General features: G+C 50.9%; 1 protein-coding gene across 1 annotated transcript in view; it reads right to left on the bottom strand.

Annotated features, from left to right (window-relative positions):
* The window catches only part of FAM222A (family with sequence similarity 222 member A), a 78,856-nt gene that overhangs the window by 31,628 nt on the left and 35,500 nt on the right, over positions 1-11,728 (bottom strand). The window lies entirely within an intron of this gene.

Genomic DNA, 11,728 nt, shown 5'->3' with positions numbered 1-11,728 from the left:
TGCGAATGCTTCCCAACTTACAAAACGGATTCCTCAAATCAGCCCTTTTCGTGGCTAAGTGTGGCGAGGTGCAGGGGGGGTTGTCCTCATTTCTCAGGTGAAGAAATGGAGGCTCAGAAAGGCTGTGACATGTGTGTAGTCACAAACTGAGTAAGGGTCAGACCTGGGAATGAGACCCAGGCCCATGCTGCCCCCACCCCACCTCAGCTCCCCTTTACAGTGTCTTTGCACCCATTGTCTCCTGGGAGCCCCCAAGGACAGCTCTGGGATGGAGGAGCTTCAGGCCCTACAGCAACTGTGTGGTGCTGTAGCCGCTGAGGCGGGAGAACCTGGTTTGAAGCCCCCCATTCCCGCCCCCACCCTGTTAATGGCTCACCTCTGTTAATGATCTCCAATTTGTTTCTCTTGGTATGTGTGTGTATGTGTGTCGGGGTGTGTGACAGAGAGACAGAGACAGACAACAGAGACTGAGAGACAGAGAGAAGAGAGAGACGGAGACAGAGAGAGGGAGAGAGAGCTTGACCACATGTGGTGCAGAGTGGGCAGCCTGGGGCAGGTCCACCTCAGCTGCGCCAATGGCCTGGAGCTCAGTTTCTCCCAGGGAGCTGGTCAGGAAGGCACACATTCCCAGCCATCCCCCTGGGCTGAGAAGCTTTGACTGATGCCTGGAATGATCCCTCTGGAGTCTCCCAGGGAAGGAAGAGGCCTGGGCAAGTCCAGCCCTGTCCTGGCCTTCAGTGCCCTGTGGCTGACCACAGCTTTTCTCCAGCTGGAAGGAGTGAGCTCTGCAATGGTAAAGGGCTGAGGGGAGGGCCCAGAGGAGGTTGCTGACCCCTCCAGCTCCCCCCCTTGCCTCCCCCGTCTGAAGTCAGAGCCCAGCTCTGAGGTCCCCGCCTTTGCTCACACAGACACATGAGGAGATACCCCCCTACCCCAAGGCCCGGCATGCCAGCATTTGACCTGCACTCGACACCCCTGTCACTATGGCTAGTGTTTAAAGAGCGCTTTAGGTTGGCCAGGCCCTTTACAAGCCATATCATTTGATCTTTACAACAGTCCTAAGAGGTAGGTACTATTATTATCATACCCATTTTACAGTTGAAGAAATTGAGGCAGAGGCTAAGTGACTTGCCCAGGGTCTCACAGCTAGGATCTGAGGCAGGATTTGAACTCAGGTTTTCCTGTCTCTAGGCCTGGTGCTCTGTCTACCTCACTACCCAGCCACCATCTTTCTTTCCCTATACAACATCATTTCCATTTCCTGCAATGCCTCTTCTTTCTTCTTCCTCCTCCTCATCTCCTTTTCTACCTTCCCCCTTCTTCCTCCACCAAAGGGCATGAGATCTGGAGTTAGAGGCCCCGGGTTTGAATCCGGGTTTTGCCATGGATTGTCTGGGTGACCTTGGGTAAGGCCCTTCCCCTGAGGGTCTCAAGTTACATGATGGGGTTGACCTAGAGTAGTTGGGTCAACTGCCAACAGAAGAAGGGATCACCAAACGCATTGACTTCCTTTTTCTGTGAGGCAATGGGGTTAGGTGACTTGCCCAGGGCCACACAGCTAGTAAGTGTCAAGTGTCTGAGGTCACATTTGAACTCAGGTCCTCCTGAATCCAGGGCCAGTGCTCTATCCGTTGTGCCTTCTAGCTACCCCGCACGATGACTTCCTTTTAAAACAGAATATGATCCATGTGATGTTGTATTTTGATATATTTTGCGAAATATTTCCCAATTACATTTTGATCTGGTCTGGGCCCATCCTGTGGCCGAGTGTCGGGTACCTCTGGCCCAGGGGAACTCTAGGGCTGCTTCCAGGTCTCAGGGGTCCCCTCTGTTCCACTCTCTCCCCCACTGTCATTCTATTCCTTTCTGACCCCTTCTGTCTCCTCTAGGAACACAGAGAACAAGAGTCCCTCTTCCTCTGGTCCTCTCTGGAGGGGCAGCAGGACTGGATGGAACTTCTGGCCTCGTTTTGGGCGAGGGCTGACCCCCCTCTCCAAACTGGGTCTGTTCGACATAGCTATGTTATCTCATTTGAGAGACAGGTGCTATTATTATCATCCCATTTTACAAATGAAGGGACTGAGGCTGACAGCAGTTAAGTGATTTGCCCAGATTATCCAGCCAGCAAGTAGCTTCTTACAACGTACAGCTCACCCAGAGATTTAAGTGGGAAGGGTCAGAGACTGAACCCTGACCCTGGGAGCCCTCACCCTGGCCACAGACTGGACCCTGGTCAAAGACTAAACCCTCATCTCAGCCACCCCTCAGTCTGGGCTGCTGGACACTGGAGACTGGAGGGAAGGCGTGTCATTGGGCCATCACCACGGATCCCTGCTCTATGCAAAACAATGTATGAGCACACATCATGGAGGTGCAACTATCTGGGTGAAAATGGCCCAAGACGGGCAGTCCAGGACCTCAGCATCTGGAGAGAGCAAGGCGGATGGTGTATTACGTTCAGAACTGCAAGGGACCTTAGCTGTCTTGCAGCCCAGCCCCTCTACCCTCAGAGAGGTCTAATCTGATGCCCAGAGATGGGCAGGGTCTTGCCAGAGGCCTCATAGAGCCAGGCTTTGAACACAGACCCTCTGACTCTAAACTCAGCCCTGTCTCTCCTGCACCCCAAGATTCCACGGTGGGGACTCACCCACTTGGAGCAAGGAAGCCCTGAGTTCCAAGCCAGACTCAGACACTTTTTAGCTTCATGACCCTGAGCAAGTCACTTAATTTTCATCTGCCTCAGTTTCCTCTGTAAAATGGGAATAAAAATAGGTTTGTTGTGAGGATCAGTGAGATAATATTTACAAAGTGCTTAGCACATACTAGGCATTTAATACATGCCTATCCCCCTTCCCTCCCTGTCCCAACCCCCTCTAAGTCCAATACTCTATGTATCAGACCGCCTAGCTACCTCAATACCAGTATAATGTATATGCTCAGACTCTTTAGTGTAAATATATCCCACTGCACCCAGCCCCAGCCCCTGGGATGGCACAACCTTCCCTGCACCATTCATTCATTCATTTATTCATTCATTCACTCATTCACTCATTCATTCATTCATTCCCTCAACAACCATATGTTAAGGGCTTACTATGTGCCAGGCACTGTGTTAAGTACTGGGATAGAAAGAGCAAAAATAAATCCCAAACAAACCTGGTCTCTGGCTTCCGGGAGCTCACTGCAGGGACAACATGCAGACAGCTGTGGACATACAAGAGGTATCCAGGGCAGAGGCAGGCCCTAGCAGTGAGGGCAGGGGCGATCAGAGGGGACCCCAAAGGCCTCTTGGAGGACCCCAGGGAGTCAGAAGGAAGAACATGAAGTGCCTGCCCCATGCGAAGGATGGTGAAGTGGGCCAGTGAGGCTGGATTAGTGAGCATGTGGGGAACAGGGAGCCTTTGCCTCCAGGCCTAGAGGAGCAAGGGGGCCTGGGCCGGAATCTGATCCGAGGACCAGGATGGTCAGTCCATAGACCCCGGGCTTAGCTTGAACAACCTCTCCCCAAGCAGGGAAGTTCCCTGAGGACCAGGCCATTAGCTGGGGCTTCCATGAAGACCATCATGGCAGTCAGGGCTTGGCCAAACCCACACTGAGGTCACTGGAAGCATGGCTTTCCATCAGTGTGGGATGCGTCTAGGCAGCCAGCTGTCTTTGACCCCTTTCTCTTATTCTAGGAGAACATGCATACAGCAGGTACTTACTACATGCTTCCTGAATTTCTCGATTTGTGGAATGACATGGGGAGACTTGTACCAGCTCAAGGGTGGAGGGTAGGTTTTGGTTCAGTTGTTTCATGTCCAATTCTTTGGACCCCATTTGGGGTTTTCTTGGCAAAGATCCTGGAGTGGTTTGCCTTTTCCTTCTCTGGCTCATTTTATGGATGAGGAAACCGAGGTAAACAGGGTTAAGTGACTTGCCCAGGGTCACACAGCTAGTAAGTGTCTAAGGTCAGATTTAAACTCAGGTCTGTGACTCCAGGCCTGGCTCTCCATCCACGGTGCCACCTAGTGTGCCAAGGGTAGGTAGAATGATGATAAATACACAGTAAATAGGTATGATATTGATATGGACATGAGAGATACAGGTATGAGGGAAGGGTTCCATGCCTCTGGAAGACAGCGCTGGGCTTAGAGTTAGACGGACTGGGTTTGAATCTCAGTTCAGCCTGCAGATGTTTGTGTGAGCTTGGGGAAAATCCCTTCACTTCCCTGGGACTTGGTTTCCTCATGGCTCCAAATCACAGGGTCATAGATTAAGATCTGGAAGCAACTTTAGAAGGGACTTTTACAAATGAGGAAACTGAGGTCAGAGAGTTTAAGTGGAGTCAAGAAGCATTTCTTGGGTGCCCCAAGGAGCTCCCATTCTGATGGGGGAGGCACAGGAGGTGGGTAGACTCCCCCACCTTCCTCCTGACTCCCCCCAGGGTCCTGACTCCCAGACATCTGTGTGGGTGGGCTGGCTGAGGGAGTCCCCGGCTGCCTACTGGGCATGTCTCCACTTCCTGGTTTAGAGAACCAGCTTGGAGTTGGGAGATTTGAGTTCCAGTCTGGGCTGAGCCTCTAATTAGACATGTGTGTGATGGCAGGCAAGTTGTAACCTCTCTGGGCCTCAGTATCTTCATCTGTAAAGTGGGGCTAATAATACCCTAAGCTACATCATAAGCTTCTTGCAAGGGTCAAGTAAGGGAATAAGTGGGGAAGTGCTTTGAAGACCTACAGACCCCCAATCCTAATGTGTTATTACTATTATTAATAAGAACAACACTAAACACAAAAAGAGTCTTGCCTAACCCGAACTCAGTACTGGAATAAAGTTATTCTGATCTCCTTAACAGACTGGAAGAGGGAACAATGAGGGCTTGCCAGCAGCCTGGCCCCTGGAGGAGCTGAGACTTAGGATAGAAGGTATTTTCATTCATTCACTCATTCATTCTTTCATCAAGCACCTATTAAATGAGTTCAGGAAGACATGAGTTCGAATCCTGTCTTGCTGTCTGTTTGACTGTACTTCCAAAGGCCTCACTTTCCTTATCTGTAAAATGACATTAGGCCTGACGGCCTCCCAGGACCCTTCCTCTGATTCTGATATCCAATGGGCAGGGACCTCAGTCTGGTGGAAGGGGGATTGGGTGGGAGGCAGAGGGGCTGATCAAATTCCAGGTTTCCTACTTACGCACTCCTTCCCTGTGACTTAGATTCCTCATCCGTAAGTTGAAGGAGTGAACTAAGTGATATCTGAGGTCCCTTTTTGGATCTAAGTCTTACGTTCAAGGCCTGGCGATGCTGCTTTTGCAAACGCTAGTGGCCAGACTATAACTAGGGTGGGACGCATGGGGCTTTGTCCCATGTTCCGACATCCAGGGCAAGGGAGCACTTCCTTATCACAACCATCTGGAGGCTGCCATCCCTGTACGTTGTACCCCTCCCCTGGCCTGTGACAAGTCATCAGAGGTCAGGGAGAAGGGGTGGGCCTCTTCCTTTACCTGAAGCCCTCGCTCAGACAGCCTCTCCCAGGGACTGCCCTGCAGGCCATTATCCACCCGCCTGCCCCTTTCAGAATTAATTCAATTTCAGGGGTGGGGAACCTTAGGCATTAAGACCACATGTGGCCCTCTAGGTCCTCTAGTGAGGCCCTTCACAGGACAAAATTCCTTTGATAAAAAGGCCATAAGTGGCTTTGAGACCGAAGGTTCCCCACCCCTGCCTAGGTACTGGGATTCCTAGCCCCAGCTGTGTGTGGTAAATTCGGAAAGCCCCTTCCCCAAGTCCCCCGGGGGCTCAGCCAGTCTTCCTCTTCCCCACCCAAAGCCCCAACAAATGAAGGAATCTGAATGAAGAAGATTGAAAACTCGGTATTCCCAACAGCAGAGCTCTGTAAACATTATCCTAGTTTTGAGTAAAAAGAAGAGTGAGGAGTGGGAGATGGCAGTGGGGGGTGGGGGGCGGGGATGGGGAAAGAAAGCAAAGTTATTTAATACTAAACAGGTGTCTGCAGCCTGAAATGGTGAGGCTCTCCGCTAATAATGGAGTATTCATGAGGAAAAGTCTTTTTTTCCACGACTTCCTTAAGATACTAATTTCACAACAAGCTCCTTGTTACGAGGCAATTACTGCAATCTTGTATTTCCCGAGCCCGAGACGAGCTGAGACGGACGGGCTGAGGCTCCCATCTGTCCTAGCCCCGCTCGCTCACTCGCCAGCGATGAAAGACAATCACAGAACTACCTTTCATTATCCCTATTTTATTTTCAGCAAAGGTGCCGTGAAAGAAATGATTTCCTCTGAAAGGGACTTTTATTCAGTTTCAAAACCAATTTTCTCCTATTACTGTCTCAAAAAAAAAAAAAAGAGGGAGGGGGGAAGGGGGAGGGGCTGTTTTTATTCCCCACATTACAGGCTGTGTTAATGCAGCTCGGGCTGGCAATAAAAGCCACAGTATCCATTTTCCGGCTTTGATTTCTGGTAATTTTAAAATATGCCATTACAATCAGGCAGAAATTATACAGTTTAAAAAAGGAATGAAGCTCTGCTTAGTGAAAGGATGAATGCACTTGACTGCGGGGAACAGAGAGCCTGTCCTCGGGGGACTCGGAAGGGTAATCGAGCTTTGGTTTGAGTGAGCCCCCATACACGCGTCCAGGCAGCCCTGATGTACTAGAGAGGCACCCCCAAACACACGTGTACTCAGACACTCTGCTAGAGGGCAGGAGGGAATGGGGGCTCAGAGCTCACCTCTGACATTTGTAGGAGGAAGGAGGGAATGGGGGCTCAGGGCCCACCCCTGACATTTGTAGGAGAAGGAGGGAATGGGGGCTTAGAGCTCACCTCTGGCATTTGTTAGAGGAAGGAGGGAATGGGGGCTCAGAGCTCACCTCTGACATTTGTAGGAGAAGGAGGGAATGGGGGCTTAGAGCTCACCCCTGACATTTGTAGGAGGAGGGAACGGGGGCTCAGAGCTCACCGCTGACATTTGTTAGAGGAAGGAGGGAACGGGGGCTCAGAGCTCACCTCTGGCATTTGTTAGAGGAAGGAGGGAATGGGGGCTCAGAGCTCACCTCTGACATTTGTTAGAGGAAGGAGGGAATGGGGGCTCAGAGCTCACCTCTGACATTTGTTAGAGGAAGGAGGGAATGGGGGCTCAGAGCTCACCTCTGACATTTGTTAGAGGAAGGAGGGAATGGGGGCTCAGAGCTCACCTCTGACATTTGTTAGAGGAAGGAGGGAATGGGGGCTCAGAGCTCACATTTACTAGATGAGTAATCCCAGGCAAGTCACCACTTTATGAGCCTCAGTTTTCTCCTACATAAAATGGGAACCCCTCACTCCATCAGTAAGCATTTATTAGGATAAAAAGAAATGATTAATATAGATGACAAGGAAGACTAATAATGTCTGGAGTGCTTACCTCACCAGACTGTTGCGAGGCTCAGATGAGAGGCAGGGTGATTTCATCACCCTAACACAGGGCCTCGGCACAGAATAGATGCTTAATCTAGCCTGCTAAAGTGCCTCACAAACTGTAAAGGACTTTAAATGCCAACATTTGGGTGTGGGGGGAGGCCAATGATTTCATCAGCATAGAGAACCTCCAAGGAGGAAAACTCCCTCCAGCAGAGCACACTGGCACTTTCTCTACAGTTTCAAGCTGTAGCATTGTGTGGGTCTGGGAAAGTCCTATGTGACATGGCTTGGGTCACAGCTCTTCGAACATCCAGTGGGCACTCATTCAATGCTTGTTAATGGTCTCTATCCACAGTCCCAGACTGCTGTGATAGGCCACACACACGCACGCGCGCACACACATGTCCCAGACTTCAGAGTCAGCTTTGTGATACCCTACTGATCCACTCAGCCTCAGCTTCCTCCCCTGTACAATGGGGGTAATCACAGTCTCTGGCTCAGAGGGTGGAGACAATGCATGAGTGAAGGGCTTAGGACATCTGAAGGCTTGTTGTGAATGCTGGCTCTGATGATCATTACTATTGATACAGCACTTCTCACATACTCACCTACCCTACCCACTCAAACGCATACACATACATACATACATGGACATAAACATGGCTAGGAAGTATGAGAGAAGGAAGGCTCTGACTGACTTACCTAGGGTCACCCAAGGAGGGCGTAGCAGAAACAGGATTCTATCCCAGGATCTCAGACTCCAACACACGCTGCTCTCGAGCCCTAGCTGACTGTCTGACCTTGGACAAGTCACTTTTCATGTCTGTGCCTCGGTTTCCTCAACTGTAAGAGAGCAAGTTCCCCTCCATCCCTGCTGTTCCCCGATTCAGGAATCCTGGCTGCTGCTCTGTTTGTCTGAGCACGCATCCTCTCATGGAGTCTTTTTTTTGGGGGGGGGCGGTGAGGCAATTGGGGTTAAGTGACTTGCCCAGGGTCACATAGCTAGTAAGTGTCAAGTGTCTGAGGCTGAATATGAACTCGGGTCCTCCTGATTCCAAGGCTGGAGCTTTATCCACTGCGCACCTAGCTGTCCCCCCTTCCCCCTCCCCGTATGGAGTCTTAAGAGATGGCACTGGGCCATTACAGGTCAGCCTACCTGACCACTCCTGAACTAGCAATGGCCTGGTGGTCAGAGCCCTGGACTAGGGAGTCAGGAAGGCCTGGCTTTGAGTCCCACCTTGGATACTTCCTGACAACTCTGGGCAAGTCCTTTAACCTCGATAAGCCTCAGTTTTCTTATCTGTAAAATGGGGTTGCTGTTTGTACCTAAATCTCAAAGGGTTACTGTCAGGATATGAGATTGATTTTTAATCATTTGTACACAAACAAATATACGTACAAACATACACATGCTAACATACATGTGTGCATGTATGTAGTACATTTTGTAACCTTTGAAGTACCATCTAAATGTCAGGTACTTAGACGTATCATTACTGTAGAGACGCAGAGAAGGTTGGGACCTGCATAGGGACCAGCGTTTCCCATCATAGAGCTATCCATAAAACCACAAAACATCTGAGCTGGGAGTAGGCTCAGAACAGGGAATGTCAGAGCTGGGAGGGGCCTCAGAACAAGGGATGACAGAGCTGGGAGGGGCCTTAGAACAGGTCATGTCAGAGCTGAAAGAGGCCTCAAAACAGGGAATGTCAGAGCTGGGAGGAGCCCCAGAACAAGGAATGTCAGAGCTTGAAGGGACCTTAGAACAGGGGGTGTCAGGGCTGGGAGGGGCCTCAGAACAAGGAATGTCAGAGCTTGAAGGGACCTTAGAACAGGGGCTGTCAGGCCCGAGAGAGGCCAGAACAGGGAATGTCAGGGCTGGGAAGGGCCTTAGATATAATCCAGTTTAATTTTCATGTCACCAGATACTCTGGACTTGGAACCCCCCAGGGTCCGGCCACTCAGATCCCCTTGGGGGGAGGTGGGTAGAGCCCCACCCTCTCTCCATCAGACCTGGGCAGCTGCCCGGGCTCTTCCTCCCCTGGTGGCCTTTGGTGAATGCTGTCCTGCCAAGCCCTTCACATCAGCTGATGGCCCCAGCCTAGGGCCGGTTTAGTTAGCTCCATCTGCATGGGCACTAATTCCAATCAGCGGGATCCGATTTAGCTCAAGCTGTTCCGGCTCTTTCCCTTGAGCAAAAAGGATGCTCAGCAGTTTTGTAACCCATTCTGGGGAGGCGGGAGGTGGTCCCAGGCTCCCGGCTCCTCTCTCTGGCCACCCTTGCCTCCATCATCCATGAGAGCCCCTTCTTTACATTCCTGACTCAGCTCCCAGCTCTCGGAGACCTTTGGCAATGGACCACTTCCTCTCAGAGCCTCAATGTCACAGGTTGTTAAAACGGAAGAAACAGGACGAGCATTAACTAAGAGTCACAGGCTCGTGCAGGGAAAACCATTTTATCAAGCGCTATGGAAAAGTGGGCTGCTGTTAATTCTATGTCTTCACTTGCTTCACCTTCACTACCCCTAAAAAGGCTAGCAGCAGCCGCAGGGACAGGGCCTTGGGAGAAGCTCTGGGAAAGGGTCTTTAAAACGTAGAACAGGGGCAGCTAGATGGTGCAGTGGATAGAGCTCTGGCCTTGGAGTCAGGAGGACCTGAGTTCAAATTCGGCCTCAGACACTTGACACTTAGTAGCTGTGTGACCCTGGGCAAGTCATTTAACCCCAATTGCCTCACCAAAAAGCAAAACAAAACACTACCCCCTCCCCCACCCCAAAAAAGCACATAGGATGGCTCTATCAATGATGGGAGCAGCCTTAGAAAAGGGGATGTCAGAACTGAAAGAGAGAGGTCTGAACAGTGGATGTCAGAGCTGGGAGGGGCCTGAGAACAGGGAGTGTCAAGGCTGGGGATGGGATTTGGAGGTCTGCTAGTCTAGTCCATGGGTTCTTAGCCAGGGGTCCTTGAGTTTGAAAACTCTGTTTCAGATTAATTGGTTTCCTTTGGAACCCCATGCATCTTATTTTATGCATTTAAAAGCATTATACTGAGGAGGGCTCCATCCCCTCCCAAAGGGGTCCATAACACAAAGAAGGTTCAGAGCCCTGCTCTCATTTCTCTAGAAAAAGAGGCCAAGGGTCACAGAGGAGAAATGACCTCATTCTCCAATCCTTCCATGTATGTTGAGAGTCTACACCAGCTCCCGGTGTCACTCTCCCATCCTCAGAGAAAAGACAAGCATGCGACTGGGGGCCTATGGGAGGTCTTATCTGTATCGGGGTAAGGAGGAAGGAAGGGACAATGGTGGTGGGCTGTCCCTGCAAGTGGCTGCTCAGCCCCAGCTCTCTGCGTGCATGCCCTTAGTAGGGCTCAGGAGAACAGTCGGCCCTTAGTAGACGCTCATTGGATGTTGAACAACTGAATGTGCGCTGGCCAGGCAGGTGTGCCAGGAGCCCTGGGCAAAGAGACCATGCTTTCAATCAACAGCCACATCTTGGTCCCCAGCATTTCCTCCTAGCACAGTGCCTGGAACACAGTAGGCATCTGATAAAAGCTGGGGGAATGACTCAATAAATAAGGGAGGGGACGGATGGATCCTAGCTCCTGGGAATGAAACCCGCTGGGATAGAATGGAAGCTCTTTGAGGACAGGGACTGTTTTTTCACTTCTTTGTATCCCCTTCAATTAGCACAGTCTGGAACACACTAAGCGCTCAGGAAATACTTGCTGATTGAATACAAGCTCCCTGAAAGCAGGCGTTGGCTCTGGTTATGTTCTGAATGCCCAACCACAGGCAGTTATGAAGGGCTTGCTACGTTCAAAGCACTGTGCTACGTGGGCAGCTGAAAAGACAAACAGAAACCAGCTCTTGTCCTCAAGGAGCTTACGTTCCAGTGTCCTCTCCACACTAGTGTCTATACACACGTGTATAAGATTATACATGAGGCAGTTTGGGGGAGGGGAGAGGTCTCAGGAAAGTCTTCAGGAAGAAGGCAGCTCTTGGGCTGAATCTTGAAGGAAAAACCCGGATTCCAAGAGGCAAAGAAGGCGAGAAGGGAGTGCATTACAGATGTGGAGGACAGCTGGGGCAAAGGCCTGGAGGTGGGAGATGGGACATGACATGATCACACCGGGAAAATCATTCTGCACCTGTGTGAAGGATGTACTAGAGGGGGACAGGGCTGAGGCAGAGAGACCAGAAAACAGGGCAGGGAAGAGGCTGAACAAGGGCGGTCCCTCTGTGAGTGGGAAAAGGGGGACATGACAAGATGTTGTGGGGGTAGAAACAAGATATGGTCATTGATTGGCTGTGTGTGTGGTGAGTG

Source organism: Phascolarctos cinereus, unplaced genomic scaffold (assembly GCF_003287225.1).
Source record: "Phascolarctos cinereus isolate Bilbo 61053 unplaced genomic scaffold, phaCin_HiC Scaffold_4;HRSCAF=312, whole genome shotgun sequence".
NCBI lineage: Eukaryota > Metazoa > Chordata > Mammalia > Diprotodontia > Phascolarctidae > Phascolarctos > Phascolarctos cinereus.
The sequence above is the reverse complement of the archived record's forward strand: the minus strand, read 5'-3'. Positions and strand labels throughout refer to the sequence as shown.